This window comes from Pseudorasbora parva, chromosome 11 (genome assembly GCF_024679245.1).
Source record: "Pseudorasbora parva isolate DD20220531a chromosome 11, ASM2467924v1, whole genome shotgun sequence".
Taxonomy (NCBI): domain Eukaryota; kingdom Metazoa; phylum Chordata; class Actinopteri; order Cypriniformes; family Gobionidae; genus Pseudorasbora; species Pseudorasbora parva.
Window position 1 is genome coordinate 18,266,987 of NC_090182.1, and position 14,025 is coordinate 18,281,011.

The window sequence follows — 14,025 nt, forward strand, 5'->3', positions numbered from 1 at the left end:
AACACCAGGGTAAAAGACACATTTGACTTTATTCTCCTTTAGACCAGAAGGCACAAAAATTCAGCTCAGCACTTTTCTTAACTGTATGGTCCAAGTATTTCTGCAGGAAATAGGAGTTACCACATAACTGTGCGTGGTTATAAATAGAGGGATGTTTTCAACCTTTACCTGATTTGCCCACGTCACAGTGTGGGTAGGTTTTAGGGGCGGGGTCAGGTGAAGGGGATCATTTTCATTGTGTGATTTATAAACACCCATCAGTTTGAAAACGCAATTTAGAAACGCCCTTTCTTTGGGCTAAAGACACAGTAATTAAAGGTGTACCTAAGCGCTAGTAAGATGAGTGTGTATTTAAATTAGGTCATATATGTAGCAGAAATGTGATAGTATTTTTGAATTTGGTGCCTTCTAGAATAAGAAAAGCTAGAAAATGTATTTTTGGCTCATTTGGATGAAAGACAACAACTCCCAGAATGCACTTGCTTCGCTGCCCCCAAAGCCACCGCTACTGGTTCACTTGGCCACCGCGGCACCGCCCCTACCGCTGTTCGTTTTCCTACAATCATTTAGTAAAGTTAGAGAACAGACACTACAATTAAAAACGTGTCTGTTGAATAAAATGTGAGTGAGCTGAACAAGTGTCACAACACACAAACGCAGCAGGAGTCAGATTACATTCATCACGAGAGCTGAGGTAAGCACGGCCGCGGCATACATTCACAGCGTGTGTTCAGTCTGGCGCGTTTTCGGTTCATGCCTTTGGAAGCTAAACGGGTTAGACTCAAAAATGAAATGTATGTCATTTAATGACTCAACCATTCCACACCTGTAAAACCTCCATTTATCTTCGGAACACGGTTTAAGATATTTTATATTTAGACCAAGAGCTTTCTGTTCCACCATTGAAGGCATGCACACTATACTGTCCATGTCCAGAAAGGTAATAAAAACATCATCAAAGTACTCCATATGTGACATCAGTTAGTTAATTAGAACCTCTTGAAGCATCGGAAATATATTTGGTTCCTAAATAACAAAAACTACGACTTTATTCAGCATTGTCTTCTCTTCCGTGTTTGTTTTCAATCCTCAAATAAAGATTTAAATGGTTATTTAAATGGTCACTGGAACGCGTGTCAAACTGCCAAACTGCTGAAATCACGTGACACTGGCGATCCGAATCATTTCCCCAAAACAAGACAATATTCACGAGTTTGTGTGCCCATATAATCTTAGTGAAAGTGGTAAACAGATTTGGCTTGCTGTCTGCTATAGAGGGGCTCGGAGAGGATATTCTACCCGAGCTCTGATTGCCCCCCTATAACAGGCAAATTGAATGAATAAAATAATGAATGAATGAGTCATTTATATAGCGCTTTCATATGTACTACTGTACACCCAAAGCACTTTACACTCGTGTCAGGGATCTCTCCTCAACCACCACCAATGTGGTGTACAAAAGGAGGAGCAGGGGAGGAGGAGGGATGCTTCAGGAACCAAAAAGGGGAAGAGGTAAGCTGCTGGTTTTATACCTTGGTATTAATTGAAAGATTAGATGGGCGTACTCCTCCCGAAATTATGTTTATTAACTTCACTTTTTTACTTGTCTAGTAATTGTTTCTTAAAGGGTTAGTTCACCCAAAAATGAAAATGATTTAATTAATTACTCACCCTCATGTCATTGGACACCCATAACACCTCTGTTCATCTTCAGAACACAAATGAAGATATTTTTATTGAAAGCTGATGGCTGAGAAAGGCTTCAAAAAGGCCTCCATTGGCATTTAGTACATTTCAATCACATATATACACACTATATATGTGATTGATTTTAACAACTAAAGTATTTGTATATCAATTGCAGCTGTTCACGCTCATGAAGAAAACAGTCATATACTCTCCAGTCTTGTCATTCACTACCCTGTGTATGGACTTGCCTGACTGCTTATACCTTCCTTGTGGATACTTACCACTAAGTATCACTAACCACTAACTTTGTGACTAGCTTCATTGCCTTAAAAGACTACAGTTTGCTTCATTCCTTGTGTTTACGATATAAGTGAAAAGCATGTTTTCTTAAGGTGCGCCTGGCTGCCTGCAATTGGCTCAGTGCAGTCAGGCAAGTACCTTTCTCCTGGCTACCACCAAACCCAGACTCGCCCATTGAATTGTCAGACACAGAGGGGTTATTTCATCATTCCAGAGAACACTTCTCCACTGATCTAGAGTCCAGTCGTGGCGTGCTTTACAACCACTGCATGCAACACTTTGCATTTGCACTTGGCAAAGTGTAAACTTGTTAGGCTTGGATGCAGCTGGAAACCCATGCTCTCTACACTGGAGTTCCTCAAATCTTGGGCCAATGCGGTGCGAAGTTTAGCTCCAACCCTGATCAAAATCACCTGTGATTTTCTAATGATCCTGAAGACATTGATTACCATGTTCAGGTGTGTTTGATTAGGGTTAGAGCTAAACTCTGCAGGAAAGTGGATCTCGTGGGCTCTTGAGGATCCCTGCTCCTCTATGCACTGTTCTTGAGCTGATCTACACGAAGGCCACATACAGTTTGAAGGCCTGTAGCTATTTGCGACTTCTGTGCACTGTGTGCCTCAGCATGCGCTGACCCTGCTTTGTGATTTTACGTGGCTTACCAATTCATGGCTGAATTGCTGGTGTTCCCAATATTATAGTGAGGAAATATAAATGGATGGATTTATTGCACAAGTGTCAACCTATCACAGTACCAGGCTTGAATTCACTGAGCTCCTGAGAGCGACCCATTCTTTAACAGTTTGTAGAAGCACTCTGCATGCCTAGGTGATTTTATACTCCTTTGGCCATGGAAGTGATTGGAACATGATTTGGAGGGGTGTCCCAATACTTTTGGCAATATAGTGTATGTGAACGCATTTTTTCTTTTCTTTTCAGTATTCTTTGACGAATAATGCATATGAAATATAAATATTTTGTAACATTGTGTCAAATGTAATTTTTGATCAGTTGAATGTGACTTTACCAAATAAAAGTGTTACTGACCCCAAATTTTATTTTTATATGTATATATATATATATATATATATATATATATATATATATATAGTCTTGTTCAAAATAATAGCAGTACAATGTGACTAACCAGAATAATCAAGGTTTTTCGTATATATTTTTTTATTGCTACGTGGCAAACAAGTTACCAGTAGGTTCAGTAGATTCTCAGAAAACAAATGAGACCCAGCATTCATGATATGCACGCTCTTAAGGCTGTGCAATTGGGCAATTAGTTGAATTAGTTGAAAGGGGTGTGTTCAAAAAAATAGCAGTGTGGCATTCAATCACTGAGGTCATCAATTTTGTGAAGAAACAGGTGTGAATCAGGTGGCCCCTATTTAAGGATGAAGCCAACACTTGTTGAAAATGCATTTGAAAGCTGAGGAAAATGGGTCGTTCAAGACATTGTTCAGAAGAACAGCGTACTTTGATTAAAAAGTTGATTAGAGAGGGGGAAACCTATAAAGAGGTGCAAAAATGATAGGCTGTTCAGCTAAAATGATCTCCAATGCCTTAAAATGGAGAGCAAAACCAGAGAGACGTGGAAGAAAACGGAAGACAACCATCAAAATGGATAGAAGAATAACCAGAATGGCAAAGGCTCAGCCAATGATCACCTCCAGGATGATCAAAGACAGTCTGGAATTACCTGTAAGTACTGTGACAGTTAGAAGACGTCTGTGTGAAGCTAATCTATTTTCAAGAATCCCCCGCAAAGTCCCTCTGTTAAAAAAAAGGCATGTGCAGAAGAGGTTACAATTTGCCAAAGAACACATCAACTGGCCTAAAGAGAAATGGAGGAACATTTTGTGGACTGATGAGAGTAAAATTGTTCTTTTTGGGTCCAAGGGCCACAGGCAGTTTGTGAGACTACCCCCAAACTCTGAATTCAAGCCACAGTACACAGTGAAGACAGTGAAGCATGGAGGTGCAAGCATCATGATATGGGCATGTTTCTCCTACTATGGTGTTGGGCCTATTTATCGCATACCAGGGATCATGGATCAGTTTGCATATGTTAAAATACTTGAAGAGGTCATGTTGCCCTATGCTGAAGAGGACATGCCCTTGAAACAGTTGTTTCAACAAGACAATGACCCAAAACACACTAGTAAACGGGCAAAGTCTTGGTTCCAAACCAACAAAATTAATGTTATGGAGTGGCCAGCCCAATCTCCAGACCTTAATCCAATTGAGAACTTGTGGGGTGATATCAAAAATGCTGTTTCTGAAGCAAAACCAAGAAATGTGAATGAATTGTGGAATGTTGTTAAAGAATCATGGAGTGGAATAACAGCTGAGAGGTGCCACAAGTTGGTTGACTCCATGCCACACAGATGTCAAGCAGTTTTAAAAAACTGTGGTCATACAACTAAATATTAGTTTAGTGATTCACAGGATTGCTAAATCCCAGAAAAAAAAAATGTTTGTACAAAAAAGTTTTGAGTTTGTACAGTCAAAGGTAGACACTGCTATTTTTTTGAACACACCCGTTTCAACTAATTGCCCAATTGCACAGCCTTAAGAGCGTGCATATCATGAATGCTGGGTCTCATTTGTTTTCTGAGAATCTACTGAACCTACTGGTAACTTGTTTGCCACGTAGCAATAAAAAATATACTAAAAACCTTGATTATTCTGGTTAGTCACATTGTACTGCTATTATTTTGAACAAGACTGTATATATATATATATATATATATATATATATATATATATATATATATATATATATATATATATATATATATATATATATATATATATATATAAATAAATAAATAAATAAATAAATAAATAAATAGATAAATAAAAAAATTGCTTGTCCAGAAAAAAGTTGGATATTTTTTTAATTGTGTGTGTGTTGTAACTATAATTTATTCTGAAGCAATATTCTCACCAGTGTTCAATCAGCTTTGACATATTTAAATCTGCATATTTGTGCATTTTTATTTTTTACCTTTTATAAAGGGTATTTCCCCCCTAATCTTATTAAATATAGTCTATGCTTCAGGGTTAATTTTATATTGTTTAATTTTATCAATACATTAAATAAAGACACTATAAGGGCTGCTAACAATAAAATGAAATAATTTATTTTGTGATTTTTAGTTTTGAATAGGCAAAAAAGAAATGTTGTAAATAAATATTTAAACATGAAACTAAACCTCCAGCAGGTGGCAGCAGGTGGCTGTCTTAATGAGCGAGTCATTGAGTCGTTCATTCAAACAATTCATTCAAACACTGAATCGTTCAGTAACACACTTGTTGCTGTGAGACGCGTTACGGTTCTGCTGTGTGTGAACGATTTTCGCTGCTGAAATGGAACAAAAGCACTCAATAATGCATCTAAAATGTAAGTGACTTTAAGTGAATGTTAATGTCAGTGAATGTTAATTAATTGTCTATGAAACTGTCATATAAAAGCAGTGTCATTTTCAGTCGTGATGCTATTCAGGAAGCAGCTTAAACGCTCTAGTGTTGTAATTTCTCCTCGAGAGGCTGCACGAGCGTCAACAGTGCGTCCTTGTTATCGTCAGTTCGTCATAAATTATTATCCACCACTATCGTTTGCCACTTACACTAAATGAATGCACAATCATTCTTGCATTTTGGTGATTGGCTAGTTTTTTTTTTTTCTTTAATCAGGCTCTTGTCCGTCGGGCAAGTAAAATTCTTTTTCACTTGTCCCTTTAAAAAATCCACTTGTCCCGGACAAGCAGACAAGCGTTAATGTCGAGCCCTGCACTGTAAAACATTTCAAGTCTGTTAAACTTAGAAACGAAAGTTCACCTGCTGCCTTAAAAACGTGAGTCAACTGAACTTAAAGACATTCTTTGTTTCAGCTCAAAATGTTATGTTTAACAAGTTATATAACTAATGAAAATTTGTTGTTTCAACTTGATCCTCTGAGTTAAGACAACTTACTTTTATACGTTAATCAAACGTTGATAGTTGTTTCAACTTGATTCTCTGAGTTAAGACAACTTACTTTTATACGTTAATCAAACGTTGATAGTTGTTTCAACTTGATTCTCTGAGTTAAGACAACTTACTTTTATACGTTAATCAAACGTTGATAGTTGTTTCAACTTGATTCTCTGAGTTAAGACAACTTACTTTTATACATTAATCAAACGTTGATAGTTGTTTCAACTTGATTCCTTGAGTTAAAACAACTTTGTTAAATGATTGAAAACTCACATCAGCTCATAATGAATCAACATAACTGGTCTGCTCAAAAATAATTAAATTTTATTGAAACAAGTTCAATGTTGCACAAACTTTAACATTGTTTTAGAATACAATTCATGAAAAAATTGCTCATTAGAACCTGTTAAGAACAAAGGTGCTTCTATTTCATCAACATGAGTTTCTCCAATATGCAGAACAAAGATGAATGGTATAAAAGAGGTTTAGAAAAAGTACGGGAGGGGAGTAGAAAAAAGACATGAATTGTGGAAATATATATAGAGTGGTGGGCCATGTAATGACAAAATAACTGCTTGTCAATTACTTTTAAAGAATATGAGTGTACACTGTATGAACAAGTTGATACATTTTTGACCTTGGAATGATTTGAGCAATACTTGGTCATTGACTTAATTTCTTAAAATCGAATGTAAAGAGTTTTATCTCTAAAAACAGATTAGCTTATAACGCTAGTCTATGGGGCACAGGGTAGACACAGGGTGGTAAAATAATCGCTAGTTAATACCACTAACAAGGCTCAAAATAGCCTCACACTAACACGGTAGCATAATGATGGTCCCTACATGCAAACCGAAGCATTGAGAACTTTGTAAGTGTACAAACAGTTTAATAAAAAGATACGTTATAAACATAGTGCCTTACGCGTTCACGGACCGTCTCGAAAAACAGTCTCGATGAATCGATCTACGAGCGCTGTTCTGAGCTGGTCGATAGGAATTAAGTTTGTGAAATGTAATAACATGGACATTTTTAATATGGACCCTGTCGCGTTCAGTGTTTTCTTCCGGAAACAATGGACCATATGAGATTCCAAGTCACAGTTCATCACTAAGCAGAGCTCTCGTCGCTCGATGAGTCGAGACTGTTTTCCAAGATGGCGCCTGTTCGTGAATGTGTAATGCGCTGTGTTTATAAAGGTTCTTCTTATTAAACTGTTTGTACTCTTAAAAAGTTCTCAATGCTTCAGTTTGCATGTAGGGACCCTCATTATGCTGCCGTGTTAGTGTGAGGCTATTTTTAGCCTTGTTAGTGGTATTAACTAGCGATTTAATTTCACTACTCTGTGCCCCATAGACTAGTGTTGTAAGCTAATCTGTTTTTAGAGATAAAACTCTTTACATTCGATTTCCATGAAAACGCATCCCAGAGAACGATCTACTCGGTAACCATCTGTTAATTACCCCTAGGTTCATTTCTCACCGGAGTTGTCCTTTAATGACTCACCCTAATGACGTTCCACACCGTTAAGACCTTCGTTCTCCATTGAAAACGTATGCACAGTATACTGTCCATGTCCAGAAACTAATAAAAACATTATCAAAGTAGTCCATATGAGACATCTGTGGGTTAGTTAGAATCTCTTGAAGCATCAAAAGTACATTTTGGTCCCAAAATAACAAAAACTACATTTTTATTCAGCATTGTCTTCTCTTCCGTGTTTGTTTTCAATCCGCGTTTGCGACTCCACAGTCTCCCTCAGACTACAAACGAAGCTTGCGCACCAGATAACACATCAGCAGCGTCACTGCGCAGTCGCGAACACGGATTGAAAACAAACACGGGAGACAATGCAGATTAAAGTCAAAGGTTTTGTTACTTTGGGACCAAAATGTATTTTCGATGCTTCAGGAGACTCTAACTAACCCACTGATGTCACTTATGAACTACTTTGATGATGTTTTTATTACCTTTCTGGTCCTTCTGGAAAGGGACAGTATACTGTGCATACGTTTTCAATGAAGAGACAGAAAGCTCACAAACTAAATATAAAATATCTTAAACTGTGTTCCGAAGGTGAGCGGAGGTCTTACGTGTGTGGAACGACATCTTTATCCTTTTTACATCTTTGAGGTCATGAAGAACATCTTCTCCTCTACCCCCACAGCCACATTAAATACATCAGAAGGAAAAGCATCATGCAGGACACCTTCATGTCCAATAAGAAGTCCAACATGGACTCCCTTCATAATGACATCTAGGGTTTCACCATGAACCTAAAACAAAAAGCACAGTTTCAATCCTAATTTAAAAGACATGTAATAGATTTGGTCTATAAAATATGGAAGCCCGTTTCCGCCACTAAATAAAGAAAATAAAAAGAGTAATTACGACTTTTTATCTCAGTCAGAATTCTGACTTTATATCACAGCAATTGCGAGTTTATATCCCAGAATTGTGACTTTATAACTCGCAATTGTGAGAAAAATAACGTCAGAATTCTGAGATAAAGTCGCAATTACCCTTTTTATTTATTTTTTATTTAGTGGAATCGGGCTTCCATAATAATAAAATGATAGAAACGGTCCAATAATACTTGATTCGAAAAAATGTCACTATGAAAAATGACAATACTAAGCACCAGACAGTCTACAATCGACTGACGTTTTTGCAGTGCGCGCCAGACTAAAGGGGGTCGGCCGCGCCACGTCTTTAAAATTCAAAAACATTGTTTTCAAACCGCAGTAAAGATAGCTTGCGGTTCGATATTCAGATTTAGTTTGGCCATTAATCCCCCGTGCGCAGTCGTAGACATGCAAAATAATAGTTGTTGTCATAGTTCATGATTTGTGAATTCTAGTGATGCGGTCCTCCGGTCCGAAACTGCTTTTTTTTCCACAATGACTATTCATTCGTATATCTCCAAAAGTTGGTCACTTAGAAGACTGAAACCAGTGTCATCTTGATCATCTTGGTTTGTGAATTTTTTCACAACAAAGCACTTGACCGTAAATACGTTGGCGAGTCTGCTATGCCGAATTTTCAATGCGTTTTCACACCGGCGGCGGCATTCGGCGCCTGTCCGCGGCGACTCAGCAAGTTGTTCAAAATCCTGCCGCACCACAGAGCTCCATTTCAGTTTAATATTAAATGTATATTATATTTTCCTCATATCGTCAATGTACATAACGTTACTGATTTCACCCTGTGCTACAAGATTCACCCATCGTGCAGCTCTCCTGTTAGAAGTCGATTCAAAATTGAGCTCGCGCGTAACCTATATAACGTTAATGTGCGTCCGGTCTGAGACACGGGGCTGATCTTCGGTCCGGTGTGCGACCCACTTTAACCCAGACTGGCTGTGGAAGAGCAAGAGAATGAATAACGCGGCGAAACTAAAACAAATTAAGCGAGTGAAAGATGAGAAATAAACCCGTATTTTCGGATTGTTAATCCTTTTAAGTCCTACAATAACGTACAATTATCAAACACCCTGCAGATCATCACCGTGTGCTTTATAGACTTTGTTCAAAGGAAAACAGCGCCTTTTCGCTCCAGTAACGTTATATACATCTATAATAACCATCAAACACTAAAATACTATGTATAAGCTGTGAACCCAAGCGATATATTAAATTTATTTTAGCATCTGGCAGTGAACTGGTGAGGGAAACCCAGGTGGTGTTAAAGTCGCGGAGCACGATCAATGTGCTACTTACATGAATTAAATGGCAACATTATCAATTTATAATTACAGATAATGATAATAACTCACCTTCCAAGTATATTTTTCTGTTTCTCAACACGAATTCATGTAAGAACCCCAGCTGGCAGCTGGGAAACTCGAATGGCGATAACTGCTCTCTATTTCGCGGTCTTTGCTCTGTATCACCCCTCCCCCAATGTTTAACTTAGGGTGCTTTCACATCTCTAGTTCGGTTCATTTGGTCCGAACCAAGGGCAAACAATTATACATTGTTGCATTTTTCAGCTATTTTGGTTCCTTTTCACACCGCACTGATTGCTTTGGTCCGAACCAGTTGAAACGAACCAAAACGCAGGCACGTGACAACATCCACATCACTCATTGGCCATGGCGTATTTCCTAAACTGCTTTTCGATTGGTCAGAATTTACGTGTGGGAAAATTCCAGCAGAAGAGGCAAAGCCAGCAAACTATAATAACACTATGGAGAGATGACTGCACGGGCCAGTTTTGTCCCTGGCCATAATCTACTACACTGTGTGTATTTACCACAGTATGCAAACAATACGTTTCTATAATGACACGCGGATGCGACGTGAAACACCGTTCTAATGCACTGCAGACGGCGACCGCGCATCGCTCGTCACTTCAAGAGGAGCCGTGCATTAATTATTAACTCTTGACATGCTCATCTTCCCGAAAATATTGCCAACGATCTATCAGGTAATAATATCATGCACACAATGTCAGCGCAGCCGACTACGGCAGCTGGTTCAGTCCAAAAATGATCAGTACTTTTGCAGTTGGTTCTGTTCGAGGTAGGATCACGTTCTCACCACAAACAAACCGCTCCAGAGTTCGTTTGAAATCGTACCGAGACCACCTCTTCAAGGAGGTCTCGGTACGCTTGTTTGGTCCGCTTTTGGTGCGCACCCGAGTGCGATTGCTGCTTTCAGACCTGACCAAACGAACCGCACCAAAGAGGGAAACGAACTCTAGTACGATTCAACCGAACTAAATGAGGCAGGTGTGAAAGCACCCTTACAGACACGAGTTAAATGAACACTGACAAACCAGACAAAACTCACAAGGAGTCAACATAATGTATTACTGTAAGTTTAATTATTGAAAACTTATACACTTGAGTTAAATTTCCAAAACTTATTTTGACAATTGGAGTTAAAGACAAAAAGTAAGTTCATATAACTTAACATGGCTATCATGTTTTACAGTGTGTATATATATATATATTAATACTTTTGTATTTATTTATACAACTTTTTTTTTAATAATAAAATATCTTTGATGGATCATGATTTCTGTATGAAAAAAAAAAAAAAAAAACACACAAATGTGTGATTTCTCAGCTACCAAATGTGACATATTACGAAAATGTGCAAAATGTGTGAGAGACATCTTCAGATACAAATCTAGAATAAACAACTTTTTGGGTCTAATGAGGTGCTTAATGGTCCATAGGCTTCCCTCCGTGTGTAATTATATCGGAGTGGAAATGTACTTACACTTAAGGGAGATAAAAGTATTTGTAAAGCTATGTAAGTACAGAAAAAAGAGTGGTGTAAGCGATCAATAATTAATTTACTTTCACCATTCAGGGGCAATTAACAGACTTTCCCCCCATTGCAGTATAAAAGGCCACATTGCCTTCTCCACCCTGCATTGTGACCATTGTGACAATCACGGATTACCCAACCACAAAATCAATACATTAAGATAGGAACCACTCCACATTTGTGCAATTAAATCACATGGTTCATGTCCTGAAATCCACAAAAGGGACATATATTCATACATGTTTTTGCGCATACAAAAAGCATTGTCTGTCTGGGTGTGTCTACCATCCCCTCAATGAAAAGTAGCACATCAGCTTCTGAGCATGTGTGCTAGCCTAACATCAAATATTGACATGCAGATGTTGTAGTGTCTCTCAGTCAGCCAAATTCTAGTCACTGTCAAGTTTGAGGACGTGCAGGTATAACGGCAGGATTTATTCTCTAAAAGGTTTAAGGGAAAGTGTAAAGGTATTTGTGGTACAAGATATACAACACAAGGTTATAATAAGCTCCACATAAAGTGCGGCACTCCTCTTGATGTAGGGTACTCTCTCTCTGGCTGTCTAGCGCGCTCTCCCTCTTCTTCGGTACACTACTCAAGTTCCCATGCTGGATGCTGACAGTTGCCTGAGGCATTTAAAAAAGACTAGGGGGAAAATGAGGTAGAAAGATTTGGGGGAAACTGACTTCTATTTACAGATATCGCCTTATAGTGTGTAGTCCCGGGAGAGCCAGCAGTTCCCTGATCAGAATCCAAATATTACGGTCCTTCACAATCATCACAGGCCCTCCAGAGGTACTGTAAATCTACTGCTCAACTCATCATGTGTCAAGAGTGACCTCTGCTGCTACCTCACTGCATGCATTCATATAGCCTACTGTGTGTGTGTGTGTGTGTGTGTGTGTGTGTGTGTGTGTGAGAGAGAGAGAGAAAGAGAGAGAGAGAGAGAGAGAGAGAGAGAGAGAGAGAGAGAGAGAGAGAGAGAGAGAGAGAGAGAGAGAGAGAGAGAGAGAGAGAGAGAGACTAGCAAAGCCACATATCATTGATAAAAACTAATAATAAATTACTAAATATTACTAAAAGGTTATGTTTATAATAAATGCCATTCTTTTAAACTTTCTATTCATCAAAGAATCCTGGAAAAAAATATATGTTGTTTCCACAAAAAATATTAAGCAGCACAACTGTTTTTAACATTAATTAGAAATGTTTCATATGCACCAAATAAGAATATTAGAATTTCTGAAATATCATGTGACACTGATAACTGGAGTAATGATACTGAAAAGGATACTCAGGTTTGCTATCACAAAAATAAATAACATTTTAAAATACATAATTGAGGTCGACACTTCCCACAGCATCCAATGTGTCACATCATAAGAAGAATGGCATACGGTAATATTAATTCTCTATTTATCCCAAGGGTCAGCCATATCAAGCTCAGATGGTGGACCTGCACCACAGACACAACTCAGCCTGAATGTCAGCAGATTTTCTCAACTACAATCCCCTGTCAACTCATCATCAACATGACACTCATTGGCACAGTTCCTCAGCAAATACAACAAGAACCAGACAGGTCCTTCGCACAGACCCCTATGGTCAGCTTCGGCTCCATACAGATGAATCCGATCTACAGGTAAAAAGAACTGGATGAAATATCTTAATGATACTGTATACAAAAAAAAAATATTTTAAAAGTAAGTTACCTGGTTGCCTTAAAGGTGCCCTGAGTAAAAACTGAGGTAAAAAATATCCCAAAATGACCTACACGCATCAAAAGAATGAGAAGAAATAAGGGCGGTGATGTCATAAAAAAAATGGCAAGTTATAGTGCTGCAGAGATATCAACCTTAGTTCGCAGTAGCATTACTACCCCCGGCCCGACAGGTGTCGTAATACCATGTATACCAGGTATGCGGGCAACATAACCACCAGCCAACCTGCAATCCTGCAATACGCGAATAACTCGCACAGCTTGTGGGCGTACTTGAACCTGATGTCAATCGTGTGGAAAGTACAGCCCACTACTTCATTTCAGTTCAGGGAAGAGAGCGGACGGATAGCCAAAGCCCTTGGACCCTTAAATGTATCTGATATAATAAAAATAGCTGTTTTTACCTGACCGGAAAAAGCAGAAGTGCGCACGTCTGGCGACTGTGGCCCGTCCCCTCATAATAAAAGTCCCGGTACTCGCGAGCCCTGTGTTTGTATAACAATCGCTCCAGCGGCGGTGCTCAACCTGGTCCTGCTCTGCTTTACACTACAGTAGCGTTAATAACCGCATCCATGAACATGATTTCTGCCCGAGTCCTATTTTCATCTGGCTGTGAGGTGAAGACCACATGTCCCAAAATACTGTGCTCACACCTGGCGTCATCAAACTACGCCCTTGTTTAGAATGATGGAGGGCGGACAACTTTCCGTCCGCCCTCCAGTGGACGGAAAGTTGAATAATGCACCTTTAAAAAAAAAAAAAAAAAAAAAAATATATATATATATATATATATATATATATATATATATATATATATATATATATATACAAATTTCTTTTCTTTTTTTTTACAGTGTACCAGTTCACATTCTGATTTCAGACTTGTGGTGCAGTCTGAATTATAATCACAGTGTTCACTTGTTGGCCGGAGGACTGAGCTGGACAATTATATTACTGTTTTGTGGAGAAATGCTTTGTCGGTTAAATTAACAAATTTAATAATTGATGATATTTCATTGGATCAACACTGAACTGGCTTCAGCTGC